Source organism: Adiantum capillus-veneris, chromosome 13 (assembly GCF_014529385.1).
Source record: "Adiantum capillus-veneris isolate H3 chromosome 13, ASM1452938v2, whole genome shotgun sequence".
NCBI classification, from domain to species: domain Eukaryota; kingdom Viridiplantae; phylum Streptophyta; class Polypodiopsida; order Polypodiales; family Pteridaceae; genus Adiantum; species Adiantum capillus-veneris.
This window is the reverse complement of record NC_140943.1, coordinates 135,091,173-135,105,181: the sequence shown is the minus strand read 5'-3', so window position 1 is coordinate 135,105,181 and position 14,009 is coordinate 135,091,173. Positions and strand designations below refer to the sequence as shown.

The 14,009-nt window shown below is 40.9% G+C and overlaps 1 pseudogene; it reads right to left on the bottom strand.

Annotated features, from left to right (window-relative positions):
- Positions 1-10,604: 10,604 nt before the first annotated feature.
- LOC147444913 (uncharacterized) lies at positions 10,605-13,065 on the bottom strand (annotated as a pseudogene).
- Between the last annotated feature and the right edge of the window lie 944 nt (positions 13,066-14,009).

The window sequence follows — 14,009 nt, the reverse complement described above, 5'->3', positions numbered from 1 at the left end:
GATACTATTCAAAAATTTGGTATGGAATCAACACATCGACCAACACACCTTGTCTTGTGATTTCTACAAAGAACACTTCTGACACTGGCGGTCAACTTGTCACAAATCAGCCTTATGCTAACTTGATTGAATGTCTGCAGTTTGTTGGCATGAACACGCGCCCTAATATTTTGTTTTTTGCTAATTATTTTGGACAACATCTTGCACATCCTTCTCTTAAGAATTGGTCTGCAGTAAAGCGTATATTGAAATACTTGAAAGGCATTATAGATTTTGATTTGGTCTATCAACGACAAGTGACATCGAATTCTATGCAATCTCTTTCTCTTTTGGGTTACACAGATTTAGACTGTGCAAGCTCACATTTATATATGCGACCTACTACTGAAAATTGCTTCTTTATAAATAGTTGTCTGTTTTTTGGACGAGCAAGAAAAAACGATGTGTTGCAGTTTCTACGGTTGAGTCAAAATATGTTGTTGCGGCATCCCTTGTAGCTCGTGATGTAATCTAGCTTCAACAAATGCTTATTGATATTGTTCACTTTCCTCTTTCTAGCTAGCACACCCTTGAGGTGTGACTACCAGAGTGCTATTAGTCTTGCAAAAGACTATGTTCAGTATAATAAGTCAAAGCACATTGCTATTGTCAGGGGATATGTGTTCGCTATGTGAGCCGGGCAGCCATCAGACCTCTTGCTGTGAGAGGTGTGAAAGAGAGAGAACAAGAACAATAGGTGAAAAAGGCTCTCTCAATCACCGTAATCATCAATTAATTGATTAATATGTTTGAGTACAACTTAATCTTTAGCCAAGGCGGGCTGTTAACAGCACCGTCACTTGGATCATCTACTAATTAGGAGTTTAAGCTCCCACTTTATAGAATTAACCGGGCCGTTAACGACACCGGGCTTAACAGAATGATTAATCAAACATTAGCTGGTAACGGTGAAGTAACTTCTGCAAACTTTATCTCGACTCATTGTCTCAATCTTCAGGCTTCAGAAATGATATGCAGCTTCCTACTCTGTTTGCTTGCACTGCCTCGACTCCCAAAGCTCAATTCCCCTTTCAACTTGAATCCCTTTGCTTCTGCTCCCTTGTCTTATACTTTCTCAATTCTCGACTTATGTAGGCTCAAAGCTTATGCTTGATCGAAGCTTGATCGAAGCTTGATCGAAGCTTGATGTGGTTTCAACTCCCTTACTTATGTCCGATGCTCGTTGCCCTTTCTTATCTTGTTTCTTCTTTTCGTCTTCAAACTCATCCAGCTTTAGACCCTCCTTGGACCTTCATGATTTTCCTTCCCATCTCTCAAAACTTGTCCTGCTTGCTATGTCAAGGCTTGTCCTTCTTCTGTGAAGACTGCTTACGAGCCTTGTTTGCTCTCTCCTTGCTCAAGCCGAGAGAGAGAGAGTGTCTCCTTGTTTCCCTTGGTTTCTAAGCCCTTGCTTAAGCTGAAAGAGGGAGTATCCCCTTGGTTCCTTCCTTAGCAAAGGCCGAGAGCGATCCTTGTGCTTTGGTTAGCGAAGGACGAGAGCAAGAAAGAGAGAAAACTTCCTCCTTGAGCCCTTGTTGGCTTCCTTGCCGAGACCTATCTTGAGAGAGAGAGAGAGAAAAAAAACCCTCCTTCCTCGACCAAGCTTTCCCTCGTTCCTTTGTTTTGCAATCAATTCCCTTCCTACCTCCTTTTGCTCTCCCCTTGACCTATTCTCCTTTATCTTCTTTGAACAACTAACCCCCCTCTTCGTTGATGCCTCCCCTTATAATAGCCCCTTTTGTTGTTTTGCCCCACCACGCAGTCACGGCGCCGTGATTGACGTGGCGTGGGAACCTCATCAATGATGTGGCAGGTCGGCTTCTGAGCTTGACGAAATTCGCCAGAAGTGATGCCGAAGGGGGTCACCTTGCCATGCTGGAACTATTTTCCTTCTTCCATGGGCTTGTCAGAGCAACCCATAGGCGGGCGCAAGGTCCTCTTCTTACCCTGCGCTGCCCACCACACTCTTTCAAGCAATGCCTTGCCCTTCTCCTTTCCTTTCACATCTTATTAAAAATAGGGTTTCCATTTTACCTTTGCCTTGGGCGGCCTCTCCTTTTGGGCGACCTTATGCCTCATTGGGTGGCACATTTAGCACACATATCCACCAAAGCATCGCCGACCACAACAACTTCCCTCTTGTCATGCACAAAGGAACCTTATTTGATACGCATGCCGGCCGAAGCATTGCCAACTACAAGTGAGCATCAAACAAAAATTGCCAAGGACGACATCTTCCCACAACAGTCATTGACTACCAATATCTTCGTGAACTTTACTGCGTATACAAGCATCTCAAATAATGCAAATTGCTTCTAAGATGCACATATAGGTGATTGCACTTGCTGGAAGACATTCCCTTTTCACTCGGTCGTTAATTGCTTGTATCAGCTTCTTAGATAATGCCAAAATTATCCGGCTTAGTAGTGCGCTGGCAACGACTGTCATCAGCCTCAATCCGTATTATCTGATCAAGCCGGACTCTGTTCGACAAGCCGTTAATTCCTTTAGACTTCTCAAACTGCATAGAAGCATACAAACCCTGATGAGGCTGTAAAATTCCTAGATAACACACCGATCGAGCAGACCGGACTTGTACGAAACCGGCCCCCGTTGAATCTTTAATAACTTGGCAACCGAAACTCCGATCTCACTGATCTGAAAAGACTGACGCGCTCTAGAAATTGAGCACTTCAGCCCGATGCAGTCACTTTGATTCTGTCACCTCAGCTGCAGTCGCCCAATCCGGTACGAATCTGCAATCGACTTAAACTTCAAAGTGCCATAACTTCTTCAGCGTGGCTCCAATCGACAAGACGTAAAGACAGGCCGGTAGAGCACTTCAAGCACTACAATTCTAGGTCATAATCTCTCATCTGTGGTCATTGCAAGAATACTCATTTTTGGCATCATTGAGGAATCTATTGGCCCTTATAAGCCGCATCTGGCATACATTAATCATTAAGCTTGGCCTGCTATCAAGCCCTGATCACTACTCAATAAATGTGTAGGCTTCAAAGAAGCTTATCTTGCATTTCTCTACTCTTTTTCTGTTCATGACAACGGAGCTGCACGACATCCACCCCCATAAACCTGCACAACCTCCGGTTTGTGCCAACAACACTTCAATCGGCATCTACTACAGGTACCTCAAGTTCTTTCCCATCATCAGACTGATGTAACTGTACAAAAAATTAAAGAAGGCTTATACCCTATCATCAATGTTCTAACTTAATCATTAGGTAGCTTCCCATCAAAAATCTCTTAACTGTATCTGTCATATCTTCAAAGCATTCAATTACGAAAAATCTGTTTAGTGAACCACGCCATACTCAAGTGCTCCAGTTAATGTTGCAGACGACTTGACCATTAAGCTCTGTTTAAGGAACCCTATCAAGCTCAAGTATACCTTACTTTGTCTACACACGAAATGGCCGTCAAGTCCTTTACCTCAAGTTTTGGTAGCAGAACCAACTCAAAATATGTGAAGACACTTCATCAATTGTCCAAAGAAGTCAGCTGGAAGCCAGTCATGTAATCTTATTGAATGCATAACCAAAGCTATTCTAACTTGGCATAATCTAAAAAACAAAACCTTGTACCATGCAACCTGTTACATCAAATAGCTGGTACTCTTCAAATCTGCAACTGGCACTTTAATAGCCCCCGGGATCAAACGGGAAACTAATCATCTGTCCCACTATGAGCATTCCTTTGAAAAACTTTCACCATCCTCCAGGATCATAGGGAATATACAATAATTTCCAATCAGTAGAGCATAAACATAAATTAACCCACAAATCTTCATACAAATCGCCTGGATCATATGGCATATAAGTCAATTGCCCACGATCATGCATATATCTGTCACCTCCTCGGTCAAAAGCTAGCTCAACATCCTCTACATCATAGGGTAACATCAGATTCCATATAGCATCAAATAGCATCAGATACTGCCATATCCCCTGTGCAACTGGCTCATCCAATTGTCGATCATCAATCACAGGTAAAAGAATTGGCAGATCACCTTCACTCTCACTAGTATTGGAATCCCAATCATGCATATCTGAATACATCAAGTCTTTGATAAAAACCTCTTCATTAGGCTCAAAAGATGCGTCAAAAAACAATTCTCTATCTCGTAGAAGCTCAAAATCAAGTAGTGCATCATCTAACAACTGCATCAGATCATCATCGACTACATTTGAACAAACTTTATCATGCATGAATTTTGATTTATTGGTATCCTTAGCATTTGTATTTGAGAACCCTTCAAAAGCTTCGTCCAATAAGCACATAAGGTCTAGGTCCACTGCTAGAGAAGGTTCCTCCATCTTGCACATCTCAGGTTGCTGTTAACTAAGAGTTCCACATGTGACATGCATACTAATCGTATCTGCAGTAAAGTGCTCTTTAAGTCTTTCACCCTCATCCAGATATCTTTGCACTTCTGCAGCACAAAGTTCAGCATGCACATTGAAAATTTCATCTACTGCCCTATCTGTATCATTGGCACAATGAAACCAATCATATTCACTATGCACCCCCTCTCAATCAGCATCATCAATTTCATGATCATTCTGTCATAGTGTGAGCCCTGTGTCACAAATTCTCGATAGAGAAGAAGTTTCCTCCCTCTCTAAATCACCATCATCAATTTCAGGATCAATCTGCCCGATCGGTAGCTCTAGGTCACAAAAGTGTGTCAAAGGAGTCTGCACCCCCTCTGAATCATCATAATCATGTTCAAGATCAGTTTTCCACTTTTGCAATTGTGCTTCATAAAAACTTGTCAATGAAGGAGTCTGCACCCCCTCTGAATCAGCATTTTGGAGATCTTCAAGCACATACTCTTGCTTAGCCAAGTCCTCAAAATCTGGTACATCCAAATTCGATAATTCTGGTACACCAAAAACCATGGTCCTACTGCTCTCAACAGTAGCCCTGCTTTGACCTATGACATCTGTATCATTAATCAACTCTTTGGCAAAACCTGTACCAGTATCTTCAATCACCTCTATGGTAGAATCTGTACCAAAAAAAAATTGCTCTGATTCTGGTTCAGTAGCAAAACTATCTGTTGTAACTGAATCTTCTTGAATTTGGTTGCACTCATATACCTGCAAAATTTCTTCTTGAGCTTTAGCCACTTCACTGAATTGATCCCCTGATTTATTTTCTTCATGTACTGCATGCATAGGCTCTTTGCAAAATTCATTATGTGTATCCCGAAGATGTAAAGCCTCACCCTCAAAGACTTCTACTTCATGCACAACATCTGCAAAACCCAACCTTGCATACACAGCTTTGACTATGTCTTCATCATTAGCCTATAAGAAAGTAGCATCCTGCACAATAAACTCATCAATCACAGCTTCTAACTTTGATCGTACTTGTCCTCGGATGTCTGCGTAGTCCGGTAGACATGCACTCTGTTCTTGATAGCTTTCATACTGCTCATAATGTAGTTGCACAATTGCTTCTTTGAAATACTCCCAGTCGTCGTTGCAAGCTCTGGTAACCTCTTGAATCTGCTCCTTCACATCTAACTCACTAACTGCTAAAAAGATTTGATCATCAACTCTTCTGGTGGCCCTCCTACCTTGGTCTCCAGCTCATAGCACTCTAGGTAGCCCTCTGGATCCTATCCATCAAAGAGTCTTCTCTTGTCGTATCCTGCATCTAGAGCTGCATCGCCAAAGATTCATCCATTTTATTTTTCTTCTTTATGGTCTCTATTTCAAGCAGAGATCCTTGAACCAATTGAAGCATTTTTGAAAAATCTGGAACTGTTGACTTATCATCAAAACCGTTTGCACTTAACTCTGCAATCATTATCATCATCTGCTTTAAATTCTCCATCTTTACCTCCCACACCGGCTCGTTTCACATCGAGTTCACCAAAGATGTCGGGGGATATGTGTTCGCTACGTGAGCCGGGCAGGCGCCGGGCCTCTGGCTGTGAGAGGTGTGACAGAGAGAGAACAAGAACAACAAGTGAAAAAGGCTTTGTCAATCACCGTAATCATCAATTAATTGATTAATATGTTTGAGTACAACTTAATCTTTAGCCAAGGCGGCGGGCTGTTCAGAGAACCGTCACTTGGATCATCTGCTAACTAGGAGTTTAAGCTCCCGCTTTACAGAATTAATCGGGCCGTTAACGACACCGGGCTTAACATAATGATTAATCAAACATTAGCTGATAATGGTGAAGTAACTTTTGCAAACTTTATCTCGACTCATTGTCTCAATCTTCAGGCTTCAGAAATAATATGTAGTTCCTACTCTGTTTGTTTGGACTGCCTCAACTCCCGAAGCTCAATTCCCCTTTCAACTCGAATCCCTTTGCTTCTACTCCCTTGTCTTATACTTGCTCAATTCTCGACTTATGTAGGCTCAAAGATTATGCTTGCTCGAAGCTTGATGTCGTTTCAACTCCCTTACTTATGTCCGATGCTCGTTGCCCTTTCTTATCTTGTTTCTTCTTTTCGTCTTCAAACTCATCCAACTTTAGACCCTCCTTGGACCTTCCCGATTTTCCTTCCGAGCTCTCAAAACTTGTCCTGCTTGCTATGCCGAAGCTTGGCCTTCTTCCCCGAAGACTGCTTACGAGCCTTGTTTGCTCTCTCCTTGCTTGAGCCGAGAGAGAGTGTCTCCTTGTTTGCCTCGGTTGCTAAGCCCTTGCTTAAGCCGAAGGAGGAAGTATCCCCTTGGTTCCTTCCTTAGCAAAGGCCGAGAGCAAGCCTTGTGCTTTGGTTAGCGAAGGACGAGAGAGAAAGAGAGAAAACTTCCTCCTTGATCAGCCCTTGTTGGCTTCCTTGCCGAGACATATCCCGAGAGAGAGAGAAAAAAAATCCCTCCTTCCTTTGTTTTGCAATCAATTCCCTTCCTGCCTCCTTTCGCTCTCCCCTTGCCCTATTCTCCTTTTTCTTCTTCGAACAACTAACCCCCCTCTTTGTTGATGCATCCCCTTATAATAGCCCCTTTTGTTTTTTTCCCCCACCACCCAGTCACGGCCCGGTGACTGACGTGGCGTGGGGCCTCATCAATGACGTGGTAGGTGGGCTTTTGGGCTTGATGAAATTGGCCAGAAGTGGTGCCGAAGGGGGTCGCCTTGCCATGCTGGAACTATTTTCCTTCTTCCACGCGCTCGTCAGAGCAACCCATAGGCGGGCGCAAGCTCCTCTTCTTACCCTGCGATGCGCGCCACAGTCTTTTATGCCAGGCATTCCCCTTCTCCTTTCGTTTCACATCTTATTAAAAATAGGGTTGCCATTTTACCTTTGCCTTGGGCGGCCTCTCCTTTTGGGCGGCCTTATGCCTCATTGGGTCCACCAAAGCATCGCCGACCACAACTTCCCTCTTGTCATGCATAAAGGCACCTTATTCGATACGCATGCCGGCCAAAGCATTGCCAACTACAAGTGAGCATCAAACACAAATTCCCAAGCACGACATCTTCCCACAACAATCATTGACTAACAATATCTTCGTGAACTTTACTGCGTATACCAGCATCTCAAATAATGCCACTTGCTTCTAAGATGCACCTATAGGTGATTGCACTTGCTGGAAGACATTCCCTTTTTCACTCGGTTGTTAATTGCTTGTATCAGCTTCTCAGATAATGCCAAAATTATCCGGCCCAACAGTGCGCCGGCAACTGTCATTAGCCTCAAGCCGTATTATCTGATCAAGCCGGACTCTATTTGACGAGCCGTTAATTCCCTTAGACTTGTCTAAATGCATAGAAGCATACAAACCCTGATGAGGCTGTAAAATTCCTAGATGGCACACCGATCGAGCAGACCGGACTTGTTAGGAACCGGCCCCTACTGAATCTTAAATGGCCAATAACTTGGCGATCGAAACTCCAATCACTGATCCGAAAAGACCGACGCGCTCCAGAAATTGAGCACTTCATCCCGATGCATTCACTTCAATTCTGTCACCTCAGCTACAGTCATCCAATCTGGTACGGATTTGCAATCGACTTAAACTTCAAAGTGCCATAACTTCTTCACCGTGGCTCCAATCGACGAGCCGTAAAGACAGGCCGATAGAGCACGTCAAGCACTACAATTATAGATCATAATCTCTCATATGTGGTCACCGCAAGCATACTCATTTTTGGCATCATTGAGGCATCTATTGGCCCTTATAAGCCGCATCTGGCATACATTAATCATAAAGCTTGGCCTGTTATCAAGCCCTGCTCAATACTCAATAAATGTGTAGGCTTCAAAGAAGCTTACCTTGCATTTCTCTACTATTTTTCTCTAGATGGCAGCGGAGCTGCACGACACTGTACACTATGATTATGTGAGTTATGAAGTATGCAAAGGCACCATAATGGTTGAACAATGTCCAAGTGACTAGATGATTGCAGACATTCTTATCAATGGCCTCAACAAGTCACGTTTCATCCTCTTGTGATGGGAACTTGGAGCTGCTTCGGCCTCACTCTTTTTAGATTAGCTTCTCTGCTATTGTGATAGCTTTGTATATATGACATTGTAATCCTATAGATACCAGGCACTATGCACAACCCACACTTGCACAGTGTGATCTTTGAGTCACTTGTATATCTGTACATAGATACACAATTCACTTTCACATCATCATCACTAGTTCATATTTTCACATTTTATAGGGGCTTTGGTTTTTTCATCCAAAGCTAGAGACCTTTGTTTGAGTGGGGGTGTTGGAGCTATATATGGCTCACTCTAATCAACTTGGTATCACCTATATATTTGTATCTTGTCCTCAATATGAATCAGTCTTTGGAAGTGTACATGGTGTGTCTCTTGTCTCATCCCCCTCTTTCTCTCTACATCTCAACAAGCTGGACCATGTATTCATGTGTAGTCATTCGCCCAGAATCCACTTTGACCCTTGTCGCAATCTCCATTGGCACCATGCAGCATGCTTGGTGGGGCTTTGTGACATTCGCCACTTGTTGTTGTGCTTTTGACAATGCAATTTGCACACTTTCCTAGAAATCTTGGATTGTCCTGCACACTCCATTGTGAGCTTACGAGCAAATGTTGTGCAAAAAAACCAGTTGAGCATCTCCTCCAAAGAATTGGATTGCACCATTCCACCACCATGTCGAGTATTTTTCAAGTACACCCCCCTTGCTCGATAATGGGACTTCTCCATGCCTTGAGTACTAAAAATCTCAAGCGAACCATATTTTTGCATAAAAATTGCACCATGCGTAAACAAGATATGTTGTTCACATGCGAAAATGATGCACATTATTTAATGAAAACAATTTCTTATAATAAGTTCACTATGTAACATGCATTACTATGTCATATTTGATGTATTTTCACCCCAAGAAAGGGTGAAGACCTTGATGAAATCCATCGAGGCTTCTTGAAATGATTGGCATTTTCTCTTATGCTGGTAAGGCCCATAAGCTTGACCATTTTATCAAAATGTGCCCAAACTTGCTTGTGCTTGTTTGCAAGCTCGCCATTTGAATCATTGTCATTAGTAGCTTTGCATAACACCTTCGAGTACATCAGTCATGCGAGCATAATTTCATGAGCAACATGAGCAAAAGAATTACTCAAGCAACATATAAAAGTAAACAATTTATGTATATTTCTATATGAAAATATATATCTATGTGTGAGTGTAAGTGTGTTTGTGTGTGTGTGCACGCATATATGTGGATGTGTGCATGCGTATTTCTTAACTTGTAATGAGCTTAAACAATGTTTTTTTTAAAAAAGTTCTACATAATTTAGAGTTCTATATCTTGCAAGGATCACTAGCATCAAATGCTCAAATGATCAAATCATCATTTGATCCCCGCTCCACATTGAAACTTTTTGAAATTGTGTGATTGCTTCAAAAGAGTGAATATCACTCTTTTTATAATATTAGTCATGAAAATTTAACTAGATATGTCTTTTCAAATGACATCAGCTAGTGTTACAAGCCCATGAGTTCACGAAGCCCATGCTATACCCACACATTACGAATGAATTTTACACGACTCTCAAGCATGATATTATAAAAAAGATGCCGAGAATGGAAGGAGGCATTTTTGAGGGGAAATATGCACCCTTGCGCACACAGACAATACTTCTAATTTATTTGAACTATACCCTAATGTCATCCCAATTTTGAGCACTCAATAATGAGTGACAAGAAAAAAGTACATTTTACAATAAACAATTAGATAGTGTCATCTTAATATTGAGCAATCATCAATGAATGACAAGGAGATTGACAATAACGATATTGTCTACTAGTCTCGGCATTGTTATGTCCATATATGTAACATCTTTATGAGGCTTCAAAAAAAATATCACTCTACACCAAATGAAAATAGCATATTGCAAGCCCGTAATCAAGTGTTTGCATAGACAAAACAAGCTTTATGTAGTCCAAAAGTCTAGGCAATGTTTTGCCCAAATACATATTTCTCAAAGTTTAGAAGTCAATAAAACTAAAAGACAATAGTAGTTGCATGGCTAGAATCAAGTTTTTTCACACCCAAAAAGAAGCTAATTGATCATGCAAAATAAGATCCACTCTAAAGAAGACTACTCCAAATCTACATGGTCATCAATGAAGATACAGCTTCCCCTTCGCCTCTCGCGCACGAGTGATTGGTCATATGAATAGGTGGTCTCCATGTGCCTTGCCATTCCCTCTGCATAGCAAGGTAGATCACTATCAATCACAATGAGATAATAATGTCATAAAAAATAAAAATTAGGTGCTATAAAATAATGAATAAAGCAAACTCACTAGTCAGAAGGCACATCATTAACAACCAAATCATTCCCCACATCATCAATGCTATCATCACTATTTCCAAGCTCGACAACCTACGGAGCACCATAGTACTCTTGTACAAAAGGAGACAAGTATCCCTCACATATCTCTAGATCACTCTCCACGACCAAGCAACCACGAGAAGAGTACATAGCCTCCTTTAATAAAGGCCTTGTACCACCACCAAGCTCCAAACATGTACCTATTTTAGGGCACAAGGCCTCTACAAACAATATCATATGGGCAATACTCCTCTCTAACATGCCTCTACACCCACCACTCTTGCCATTACGTGTTGTGCGAGCAGATGATGGCAAGTAGTGACTAATAATCTCCATTGAGAGATCTTGTTGCAAGACTCTCCCCACCTACCATACAACAAAATGAGGCAGCTATGCATGAACATTTAAGAATTTTAGTGCAAAAACAATCACATTGAATAATAAACAATGACACACAAACCTTTTGAGCACTCTCATGATCAAATGAAGGATTACTTCCTACCTTGTGAAATGCCAAAGCATAGAATACATTCATCTATCATAGCCATGGAAACAACACATAAAAAAGTCATTTTTTCATGTATCAAATTTTTTAAAAAAGAATTGTTCATGTTTTTTGAAGGATTCTTTATTACCTTTTGTGTATGCCCATTCTTTGTTCGTGATGAAAATGGCTCAAAGCTCTCCATGATCCACCTAAAACTCAGCTCTAGGCCTATGCGTGTGGCCAAGCGCTCCACAAGACTAAGAGCGGTGCTAGGACAAAGAGCAAGCACCCAACCCATGTCATCCATCACTGTAGATGCAACCACCAATGAAAACTTGACATGGTCATCTGTTAGCTCATTCCATGCAAAAATGCCATCAAAACCATGAACAAGCCCACCTACAATCAAAATTATTGTATTTGAGTGTTAAGAATTTGAGCTAAGTATATGCATGGTGTATACAAGATAGCATTGAAAAATCTCTTACCAGTAGGAAGATCAATAATAGTAAGATCAACACTCCATGCACTAGGTTTTCCATTTCTTATCTTCTCACGTTCACCCAAGCCAACAAAAAACTCTCGCATCACCACAAAACCATCCTTGAAGTTTCTTGCAGTCTACTCCTTTCCAAACTCGATGTTATCATAAATCCAAACCTTTGACTGTTTTATGTCTTGTTTCTTTTGAATGGAATGGAAACTAGCCAAAGGTGCATGAATCAAAGCTCCCTCTCCAACATTCTTTTGGGTATGAGAACTTCCTAAGTTTCTTGTATCTAACAATAGCCAAAAAATTAACACATTTTTCTTCAAATCAATCCATGCCATAATGATTATCATAAGACATAACAAAAGAAAGAATAGCAAGAACATATTGTTTCCACCAGCAATTTAACTTACTTACCCTTGATTGACATTCCACCCTTGCTTGATGGTGGACGGCCTCCATGATTCTTGCCTTGCTCTTGTCTTTCTTGATCTTCTTTTTCTTTGAGAGCTTTCAACTCTTCCTCCATCTTATTCCTTTGCTCAACAGTCATCTCTCCTGATGACCCTGAGTCGGACTTACATTCAACCTTCAAATGACGAAGATAATTCTCCTTCTCCTCTTTTAGACACTCACCTTTCTTCATATCAATCCACCAAGGGCACTGCTTACGCTCCCAATCCATGAGAAGAAAGGCTCCACCAGAATCATTGTTCTCTCCAAAGATAGTGGAGGTGTACATACTATATGTAGGAGGACACATAATTGTCCATGCTTTACAAATGCCAGGCATGCAAGTGATCTTCTTACTTCGTATGAAATACATCAAGAACCTACAACAATATGATTACCTAAACCTTAAATAAAACGAACTTATATAATACAACAATAGTCACTTAGCAAAATGCATAACATAGGAATTACCTATAGACCAATCGACGGGAAGAATTTTTCAAGTCCACATGCTTTCATGGTGGAGAAGCCACATTCATCTCCTTTTGAAATTCGTAAAAAAGTACTCCTCTATATCTATTAACAATGTCTTAAAAATATGACTCCAAGTGAACATCTAAAGGCAAAACCACCTTGTGAACTCCATGTGTGGAATCTACACCCTATTGCAAAAGCCTTCTTGCATCCTCCAAGAATTGATCCATCCATACTTCCCAAGGGATATAGGAATGATCTCCCAAAGGCATTCCAAAACTTTGGCAAAAGCTCTCATATGCTCCCAAAAGCTTTAGCATTTTTATCTTTAGCTCTTGAGAACATGTAGCACAAGATGTTTCTCTATTGTAATCTTGAATTTTTCATCATCCTCAAAAGGAAGACTCCATAAAATTAGAAACCATTATTCTCCATTAGCAGGATTCACCACGGATAGATTCTACAATAACCAAACAAAATAAACAAAAAAATATTTTTATTATACTTTAATAGAGTGTAGTACTCACCCGAGTCGTGCATCTATTGTAAGCTTTAACAACATTCCTCTTTGCTTGAATCTCAACCCTCACAGGCTCATCTTGTGACAAAGTAGGAGGTATCTTGTTTAATGCTACCTGTAAATCAGACTTCCATTTATTCTGCATACACCATTTCAACAAAATGTATCAAGAACCAAAAAGATTATTAGAATCTTACCAAATCTTAACAAATTTAAGTGCATACCCCATAAACCATGGGACCAAGGATAGACTGAGTAAGAGAATACCATACCCTCTTTCCTGATTGTGCTTCTTGAGCCCTTGCTTTCTCCATGACACTCGTTCAGCCTCAGTAAAAATTTTCAGTGATTTGAGACCCATCTAAAACAAATGGTACTTGTATGATACAAGTAGTCTTTGAGGTTGGTCTTAATGATTGCTTCTTCCTTCAGTCTACATATATGCCAATACTTGTCCCAAGTTTTTTTAATGTCCTCATTAACATCTCTACTTGAACCATATGGAAGATTTATGGATAAGATAAACATACTTTTCATCTTAAGGTACCCTTCTTCTTCAAAAGCTTTCTTATAAGTAGAGAAAGGTCCCTTCTAAGCTCTCGTACTCTCTCATTTATCAAACACCTACAAAGAGGAATCATAGGGGGTATACATCCTTTATTCAGGGTTAAACTATCTATAAAATCAGAGCCTTGAGGCCTGATAATAGCTTCTGGGATGACCTCCTCAACCTCTTTGTCATCT